The sequence below is a fragment of the Pygoscelis adeliae genome, unplaced genomic scaffold, assembly GCF_000699105.1.
Source record: "Pygoscelis adeliae isolate BGI_AS28 unplaced genomic scaffold, ASM69910v1 Scaffold127, whole genome shotgun sequence".
Classification (NCBI taxonomy): Eukaryota; Metazoa; Chordata; class Aves; order Sphenisciformes; family Spheniscidae; genus Pygoscelis; species Pygoscelis adeliae.
The window spans coordinates 404,402-414,846 of NW_008825208.1; the positions used below are offsets into that span (position 1 = coordinate 404,402).

Below are 10,445 nucleotides of genomic sequence, written 5' to 3' on the forward strand. Positions count from 1 at the left end.
AAAGCGTGTAAAGGAAGTTGCAGAGGTGCATTGATTTAAAGTGATTTGCTTTTTAAAACATTAAATTGGAGAATTAATAGCCTATTTTACTCATCTGGGTCTCAGTGAAGCTATGCCCACTCACTGCACAGATAACAACCAGATGACCATTCTCTTTTACACTTCAGCTATTCCTTTCTCTTTCTGACCTGTGCCTTTCACATAACACCATCAACGTGGGACAAATCTGCAGTGCTGTCACTCCTTCCTCAGCAAGTTCTTTACGTAGATGCTCTTCCTAAGCAGAAGACACTGAGTACTATGTCCACACTGCTTTTGGCAGACAACTTTAAAAATGTCATTGCTTATCACCTGAATCGCTTGCTTTCTATCTGTCAGGCTGTCAGTCCTGGTGGCGTATCTGTAATACAAGGGTCACATGTGCTCAGCCTCCCAGGCAGGAGGTAAGCCCTAGGAGACATTGAGGTTTTGCACCTCCTTATTTGAGGACGTATGTAATCACAGATGTCTTTCGGAGTAACTGGTTGGGCAGAAGGATCAGAGTTATGGGTTGGAAGGGAGGACATGAGAAACAGAGGCTGGGAACCATTGTGGGAGCATAGGCAGTGAGGGCAGGGAGGCTGCTCTCTCTGATGATCATATACTCTATTTAAGCAAGCATGCCAATCAGCCCCAGATCTCTGCCAGTTTAGCAAAGCCCTTAAAACTCCCACCTGCTGTCTGTTCCTTAGGGTTGTAAAATAAGGCTGTCCTCACCTCCTGTCCCTAGAAGCCAAATTGTCTGAGCTCTGGGCTGCTATCCTTCTTTTTGGAAATCCCCAGCATACCCGATTTTACCCCAGAGTAGTAGAATTAGAGTATTCCCAATTCTAGTCCCTCCTTTGCACTAGTTCTTACTGTTTTATCTTGTTTCCTCTGTCCTTGTTGACAGGGTGCTGCTGGGCTTGCCTTCTTCCTGGCAGACCTGAGCTGGAACACATCCTTGAAAGGCTGTAGGGTGCTGCCTCAGAGCTGGTGGCCATGCCACTTCATGTCACTGTTGACATTACTCATATAAATAGGTGGAAAACCACATCAAAGTGCTGTGCCATGTACAGACATGACTTTTCATGGGGCAAAAAGATGAATCCCTTAAAATCTGGATGGTGTCCAAGGAAGAGTACATGACCTAACTGGTCTCCCTCTAAGGAAACATGCAGAGACTAGCAGAAGTAATTTCCCAGAAGTACCAGCTCTGTCTGGGCTTGAGACATAGGGCTATTTCTGTCACCAGGCAAGCCAGTATTTTCACTGCTGAGGGTGGCAGCACATGAAACAGGGAGGTGGCTTCGGCTGTGTAAGCTGTGTCCCCTTGGGGCAGTTAAAATAGATTCAGAGCAATATATATTCTGCTCACCGTTTTAAACGTGTAAAAGTTGCCCCTGTTTTCTCCTTTTGGTCAGTACACCCTGCTTTGGCTCTCAAAAAAAGCTTCTTATCTTGGGGCTTTGCAGTTGTCTTGATCTCTCAGTTTTGACTAGGCTGGGGTTTTGCAGATAGTTCCCTGAATAAGGTTACCAATGGCGTTTACTTCCTTGACAAGATTGTTTTCATTTGGCAAATATTACTGTTCCCCCCAAGCTTGTAAAATTCATGAGCTTGAGACTTATCAGGGGAGACAGAAGCAAAGATGGACACAGTGCATAACAGTGACAATGATTTTCCTGTTTACACTGAACATACTGAAAGCTGTTTCTGAAAAAGGTTGAGGAACATGTTAAGAGATTCTATGTCACAGTAGACTGCATTAGAAACCTCACGAGGGAATTAATCAAACACAGTCTGTTCCTTTGGTTCAGTTGACTGTGCACCTACTCTTATAAAATGGGATTCAGAGTTTGGAGTTCATTCTCTGCCCACCAGACTGCAATCATCCAGTGTATGGGTCAAACACTTTACTTTTCAGTACTCCTTTACCAGAACACAAACATGAGGTCTGAAATGATCTATCACATAATTGTGGAGGCTTGAAGGGACCTTGGAGGTCTCTAGTCCAACCCAATGGCCCATCAGGCTATTCTGGCCTGAGCTACACCATGATGCACTCAGCCCTGTCTCCTGCTGTTTGTGGCTGGACTCCCTTTGTGAATCCCAGGACTGACTTGTTACCTCACCTTGTTTGGGGCTGCAGATGGGACTGGTCACTGTCACCAACCTGACACCTGTGGGCACTGCCTGTGCTGGGGGCACCCTGTTTGTGCCCATGATGGAGCAGCCCTGTTCTTGCTGTGCCCTCCTGCCCATCGATATCTATGAGGAGGTTACTGAGAAGAGAAAGCTGCTCCTCAGACCAGCAGCAGGAGGGTGAGAGGCAATGGTCATAGGCTGAAATAGGAGATGCTCAGTCTGACAATCAGGAAAAGGCTTTTCTCCATGAAGACAGCCCAGCAGTGCAGCAGGGGCCCAGAGAGGTTGTGCCATCTCCATCCTTGGAGCATTGCCAGCCCCAAGCTGGCATAAAAAGCATAATAAGCCCTGAGCAAGCTGGTCTGACCCCATGGCTGAGCCTGCTCTGGGGGGGCAGGGGGTTGGACTGGAGTCCTCACAAGGTCCTTGATGAGCTGCATGAGTCTGTGGTCCTCAGTCATGTAGGCAGGGCATCGTGAGATGCTCTGCTGTGCTTCAGTTAGGGACAGGAGCATTTGCTTGTTCCTGCCGAGGAAGTCCGTTCCCTGCAGCCATGAAAGCTGCGCTGTGGTCTCAGCTGACGGCCTCAGGAGAAGAGGGTGGTGTGGAGTAGCCCTTCTCCCTGTGGTGGTAAGGGGCAGCCTATCCAATGTGGACTAGAAGCTGCAAGTTTAAATGAACATGAAATGCTGTGCTTGAGTTATTTGGTAAGGGCGTGTTGTGGTTTAACCTCAGTCAGCAACTGAGCACTACACAGCCGCTCACTCACTCCCCCCCAGTGGGATGGGGGAGAGAATCAGAAGGGTAAAAGTGAGAAAACTTGTGGGTTGAGATAAAGACAGTTTAATAGGTAAAGCAAAAGCCATGCGCGCAAGCCAAGCAAAACAAGGAATCCCTTCACTCCTTCCCATCAGCAGGCAGGTGTTCAGCCATCTCCAGGACAGCAGGGCTCCATCACGCCTAACGGTGACTTGGGAAGACAAATGCCACCACTCCCAGTGTCCCCCCCTTCCTTCTTCTTCCCCCAGCTTTATATGCTGAGCATGACGTCATATGGTGTGGAATATCCCTTTGGTCAGTTGGGGTCAGCTGTCCCAGCTGTGTCCCCTCCCAGTTTCTTGTGCACCTCCAGGCTACTCGCTGGTGGGGTGGGGTGAGAAGCAGAAAAGGCCTTGACTAGTGTAAGCACTGCTCAGCAATAACGAAAACATCGGTGTGCTATCAACATTGTTCTCACTCTAAATCCAAAACACAGCACTGTACCAGCTACTAAGAAGGAAATTAACTCTATCCCTGCTGAAACCAGGACAGGGCAACAGAATTATTTGTCTGAAATCATGGGGGAATGATGCCTACTGCACTTTAATTCTGTGTTATCCTTTTTGCGCTTGCTCCTGTGGTTAGTTTTTGCAAGCAGTTTTGTCACAAAGTGAATAAAGAAAGGTCCTCCAATCTTCTTCATGCGTGCTAGAATACCAGGTCAGTTCCTTTTGTAAAGTGATCTGGTAGAAGAAGCAGGCATTTGCAAAGCATGTGAAACCGTATTTTAGTTTTTCTAAGCTTTGGCACAACTGAACCAGTGACAGGAAACCTCAAGCACTATATTACTAAGCAATAAATAGCAAGTGACTTTCAGTAATTCCTGGAACTCATGCACAGTATTACTACATGACATTTCTCAGTAATTTTGTGAAGGTATTTCCATCTGGCTGGCTTAAATTCTTCGTACTGGTTAAATCTGAGAACCAAAACTATTTACTTGAAGCAAATTTGAACACAGACAAAGGAAATGGAACAGAAGGGGCCTGAGCCTCATGAAGTAGAAGTTTTACATGCAAAAGCTGTTGGGTTTTCTCAGGAAGCCTCCAGGTAGGATCCAGCCTAACCAAAATAGTTTTCAAAATAATCACAGAATGGGATACTCACAGACTAGCAATGTTGCTTCAGAGCAGGAATATGGAGGTCTGAAATTGAGAGCTTGGCTGGAAGGCTGCACTGCTCTTTTTTGATGTTGCAGTGTAAGAAGAGCACTATGTGAAGTCCCTGCAATCTTGAATGCAAGTCGTGGAGCTCAGTGGCAGAGATGAGCCTTGGAGCACTCACAGATTGCAGATACTATTTCTAGTTGGTAACATGAAAGACTGGAAGACATCTGCCTGCCTGAGGCCACAGCTAGATGCACATGGCATATCCAGGATTATGAGAACTGGCTCTTTCCCAGTTGGTAACCAGTGACAGCATCTCTCCCAGCTTGCTATGAGGTGTACCTCTCACAGCAAGGAATGGAAGGAAAATAGTGCATTAGCCTAAGAGACTCAAAGCTCAGTTGTGTAAAATTGGTTCTTGGAGACATTTCTATGAACCAGGAAGGGTATGGCTTAAGGGCAGAGCTTCCTCTTCAGTTAAAAGGAGTGCACTCATGTCACATTCGTTGGAGAACTTCCTCCTCCTTCTGAAATGGACTTCTCTGGTACCTGGCTCTGCTTGACATGAGGCACTGGTCTTTTTTCTTAGATCTGGTGGTTGGAAATGCAAGTCACCAAGAGTTTCTATTTGCGTCCAAAGACTTCGTAGGTGAATCATTTAACCCCTGTGGTTCGTTTTACCCATTCATGAACTGGACACAGTGAAAAAAATACACACACACATGCACACTGGTCTCAGGAGTCATACCAGGCAAAAAGCAGTTTCAGGCTTTGGAGAATTCTTGATTTTTTGATTCAAACCTAAATTTTCTGAAAGGGATAGGCTCCCCTGACCACTGTGAAGAGCCTAGGGGAGACCTGGGATTCCAGGCAAGGTGAGAGATCTAACCTGCAGTATTTTAAATGAACTTCTCCAAGCTTTAAGGAATTGCCCTTTACTGACGAACAGATGCTTTCCTTATTATTATTTGTACTGAGCTGGTTGTTTTCAAGGTGTACTGCATCCTAAATTTGTTATTTAAAATCAAATATTGAAGGACGTGTATTCAATACTAAAGCCAGCAAAGGAGACTTCAGAGAATTTCAACAGCTTTTGCAAGTGAATATAGGAAAAATGCTTCTGGCTGGAGTAATAAAGGCCATGTATACATGTATAAATAATATGAGTACCATGGGGTAGCATCAAGCTATTTTCTAAATTTTGCATTTGTAATATTGAGGCATATAGAAGTAAATGACTTGTCCAAAGTGCATAAAGGAGTACTGGGACACAGCTGGGAATGGTACCCAGATGCCCTGAGTCTCAGAGTGATACTGCAACTGCCAGCTTTTATGGAGAGGGTTCAGGAAACTATCTGTTCAGTTTTATGTTGGCTGTTTGCTTTAAGTTGGTAGTCCTGTGAAAAAGCTGATGTTCTGTGTTTCGAAGAAGAAGATTTTGAATTGGAAGTCTGATGCTATAAGCTTTTTAAGAATGTCATGTCACTGAAATCTGAGTGTCTTTAACATTGTCAGTGCAGGGAACCATGAAAGCTGCACTTCTAAAAGAATTGTGGAATTTTAATTTGTTCTCATCCCCTTTTCTAGAAAAAGTGGTTGCTTTAAGATGATCTTTGAAGCAATAATACAAGGATATATCCATGGGGAAACAATATAATTTCCCCCCCTCCCTCATGTTTATGTTTCAGGTCCTTTACTCATTTTTAAGTGCTTTGATTTTTGATCTTTCTCTACTTTCTCCCTGCAATAGGGAATTTATTTCTTTCACACAAAAATTTTCCTCCCCCACTCCAAGATGTTAGTATGGTCTCTGCACTTGGCTTCAGGCTTAAATCTTGGCAAGGAAGCTCTCAATTATTAGGCAATTTTTAAAAACAAACACAGTTTCAGCTGTTTTATGCAGGGGAGCCGTGCAAAATGCTAGCTGTTTTCCAGGACACTCTGTAATGCCCTGAAGGGTAACGGTTGAGAGCAAGGGGCTAAAATACATGAGTATTTCAAATCTGGCAGTATTGCTAACATAATTTTTATTCTGAGGTGGACCGGGTTTGCTCTGGACAAAGGTATATCTGTAGAACATGTAATACGTGTATCATTTACCTCTGGCCTCTAATATAATCATATGTCAAACAGCCAAGAGCACGCTTACCCAATTTGTCAATTATAATCTGGGGCTGTGTCCATTGCAAGATTTTGTAGCTTACTTGCTGCACTGCACTAGGGGGCCCTGACTTTCGGTTTTATTTCGAGTGCAAGAGAACATTCAAAAGACTTCTGATGAAGGAAAACCCTTAAAAAAGCTCTCTTTTGGCTTCTTTGCTCCTCTGCAGAGGAACAAAGTGAAGCATACTTGGGAATGGAAAGCAGTTGAGAAAATACCCCTAGGGAAGAAGGAGGGGAAGAGGAGTGAGGGGCATAAGCTACTGCTGGTACTTTCTGGGGCTGGGAGAATGAGTGGGGGGGAGCAAAGGCTTGAGGGAAAGGTACTGATGGGTCATCTGAAAGAAATCCAAGGCTGTTATTGCATGGAGCAGGCAGGGGTTGAGCGAGGTTTATTAGATAAGGGTTGGTTTGGTGGGCCCATGGCTAGTCCTCCGTAGTGTGTTTGAGAAGGCAGCTTCCACCCTGCTGCATTTCAGCTCTCAGGCTTTGTTAAAGAAACAAGGTAGAAAATCAAAACAGCAACATTTTTCAAGGACAGAGAGATCAGAGGGCTTTGGTTTCAAAGTTCTGTAACGGAAACTGAAGCCGCTTGATTAATTAAAAAAAATCCACCTTTAAATAGTGATTGAACATTAAAGATTTTTTAGAATAAATTTCCCATCAAAATACCACCACCATTTAATTTTCAACAAAGTACATTAGTTTCATGGAACTCTGTATTTCATGAGGAAATGTTTTGGTCTACAGTTTGTGACTGGCTCCTTAGCTCAAGGCCATTACATCAGAGCCCATGTTAGGTTTCTCCTCATGCCTTGGGGTGTAACCACAAAGTAATTGCTATGGCTGCGGTAGGAATAGGCCTGGTGGGTTTTATTTTTGTCACTGCAGTTCTTGAGAGAGGTGGATGGAAATCACTTCAGAGCCTACCACTGGGCAAAATAAAAGCTGAGGAGCTGTCATGCTCCTACAAGAAAGAAACCAAAGAACTGCAGCTGTTCAAGTGATGCCCCCGAAAATATGGCCTTCACATACAGGGAGGAAACAGCTTGTCTTGGTGGTCCCATGGTACCTTCCTTTCAGCTGCCCCAGTCCCACCAACATCTGATTTTGGGAAAGAGAGGCCACACACACCATATACCAACAGTGAAAGATGGCATGGAAATGTTGGGGGCCATGGAGACCTTTGTCTAGCCAAGGAGAAATCCAGGCAGAAGGGGACAGATGAAGAAAGCTAGCTTTAGCTGAAGCCTTTTGGGGCCAAAGTTTGCTTCGTGGGATTCAGGCTCTGCTTTCATTCTTGCCATGTCTGGTTTCCATTAGAATGCAAACATTACAGATATCCCTTTTAAATGCCAAAAAGGTGAAAGGCCTTTGGGAAGAGAGGAATAGCTCTGTACCCACTGAGTGTCCCAAAGCAGGGGTCTGTAAAACCCAGAAGACAAAAAAGTCTAGGTTCTGTTAATGCCAGGGTCGAAATGACTCTTACAGTACCGGAGTCCTTAATTTAAAAAAATAAATAACCATAAAATCATAGCTGTTCTACTATAGGCTGCTAAAAAGTTAGTGCTATTTTATTGTAATATTGGTTCAGGTTGCTGAGTTGAAGTCAGTTAACTTTCCTGCACTCGTGTGTATTTCAGACAACCCTCCCCAAGAAAGGATTTGCAGAAGTAGAGGCATCTGTCCTCTCATCAGCCACAGAACCTGCCTGTGCTGGGTACCCAGTTTTTTATTATAATAGCTTTACTTTTTTAATGGCCTTCTCTGCACAATTTTTGAAGGGGGGGGGGACACCAAAACAAAACATGATGAAGCTTTACAGTTTTACATATTACACAGTTTATGTCTCAATGCAAAGAAGTGGTAGGGGTATTCTGAGATAAATGTGAAGCTCACACTACTTAGAAATCTCCTTTTCAGAAGGAAAGCAAATGCACTGAATTACACCCACTCTCTCTTGGCTCCAAGGCAAGGGTGGAGCTTGCATTTGTTTGTCTGTTAAAATAAACAAAGGATCTGTTAATAGTTTTGGTGGCCACATAGTCTCAAAGCTTGTGGGCTCTGAATCAATGCTATTGAAAATACCTGTTTGCTCAAGAAAAAGGCAATTAAACCCCATAATTTCTGGAGCTAGCAATACTAAAGAACATTAAAACATCTGTCCATTGCTTTCACAGGTACACGTACTGTCCTCTTAACATACTTCTATTCATAGAACTCAGTCGGTTCTTATTAGTCTGGTGCAGAATTCTGTAATTAAAAAATAAAATCCTGAATATTACTATTTGTCACTTCCTTTTCCTTCTGGCACTTGCACACAACAAAAACAAGCACTCAGAAAAGCTTTAAATAAATGAAGTTGCTTTGCCTTATTAAAGCTCTGAGAAAATTACTGTAGTAAATATAATTGCACTGGATTTGATATGGAAATGAAAATATAATTTTGGGTCAGGAAACTGATTTGTCACTGGAGAACTAATGTCACACTATCTTAAAACATAGCTCTGAGGAAACAAAGGAGGAAAAATAATGTTTAAAATAAAAAAAATATACTCCCAAACACAGAAGGTTAGAGAAGATATGGTAACATCAGTCTGTGTGAAACAAAATAATCCAGAGATCCTTTTTAATAAAAAGTGCAGGTATTACTTCAGGCTATTTCTATCATCAATACTGTTGTTTCTAAATGGATGCTTAGACCAACTTTTACCTTATGCAAGACTTCCTTTTTTTTAACAAGGATGTTTGTTGGACTGCTTTAGTGTGACACTGAGAAAGCTATAGAGATCAAAGCCAGCGTGTTGTAGGCTATGTGTGGCTTAAAAAAATATCTGCCTTATCCCCAAGCTATAAAAGCAAGCAAAGGTGCCATTTTCAGGATACTTGTCTTCAGCTGTTACCTGCAGGAGTTCACATATTATTTTGGGTGAAATCCTGACTCCACTGAGGTAACTGGTAGTTCTGGCATTGTTTTTGATGGGATCAGCAATCAGTCATCCACATTTAGAAATTAAAAAAACCCTTTAAATTGAAACCCTTGAATTTAAATTTCATTGTTTTATGTTTGCTCACAGGAAATTCAGTTTAGAGGGGATGAGTGACTACAATTTTGAAAATAAACATTGCATTTTTGTATTTGAATTTTTGAGATATTTTTATTACATATATCTCAAATACATGTATTTATGTGGACCAGTGGGTTATTTTTAAAATTTTCAAATAAGGAAAAAAGGTACTCTTGAGACTCCTGACAGCAAACTCCCTTCCTACAGCCTTTTCTTGGGGGCTGCCAGTGGTCTCATCTGCAGGTGCTGTGCTGTCAGCAGAGGTGACCAGAACTGCAATCTCTCCCTCTGCTATTGGCTCTGCCCTGACTTCTTTCATAGCCCTGGCAACCAATTTAACATTCTTGGATATAACATTACCTGGTGTAAATTGTCATAGTGCCATGTAAGCCATTAACACTGGCAGTGAGGCTCTGCCTTACTGTGCCTTGGTTTACTCTTGTGATGAAATGAGCAGAACTGGCTGCGCTTGCCAAGTGCATTGCACTGGGTAAATAATGAACAGATGTCAAATGCTCTGGGCTTCTCTGGTGGGGAAAAAGACCAACCACTCACCAACAAAAAGAAGCTGTAGGAATGGGTAGGAGTGGTGTTATGTTCAGAAATCCTCACAAAGCTGGCAGGTGAATTGTTAGGAAAGTGAGTTGTGGTAAAGACTGGTTACTCTTAATTTTTCTTTAAAATATTTGCCTACAGATCTAAGTTCTTCTGAGCAGTTGTTTTGAAGGCATAGTAATGGGTACATTTGACTCATGTAATGTTTAACTTGCAGTATTCTATTTGCTTAAGGTTTCGAAAGTATTATAAGATCAAATGTGTGTTGTGGGAGAGAAAAAGTCAAACAATATCTGAATTCCAGTCAGGCTCCAGGAAGACACAAGACTCTTGCTTACCTATTAAAAAGTAAACGTTTGCAGCTATATTTTGTTCACTACCAGCAGCTGCCAGCTACTCTTATACTGCGTGATCTAAATTATATTTTTTCCCTTAGGAAGCTATCAAGTCTCTGAAAATCAGTATTATACAAAGAAACCTAACCCTACGTAATGAGAGTTACTTCTGCAAAAGGGCTTCTTGAAACTTAAATTTTTTGTTGTTAAATAATCCTTTTTGTATTACCACGGTC

The 10,445-nt window shown here is 42.7% G+C and overlaps 1 protein-coding gene across 1 annotated transcript in view; it reads left to right on the plus strand.

Moving 5' to 3' along the window:
• Positions 1 to 10,445, plus strand: part of DDX58 (DEAD (Asp-Glu-Ala-Asp) box polypeptide 58) — a 161,187-nt gene that overhangs the window by 23,217 nt on the left and 127,525 nt on the right.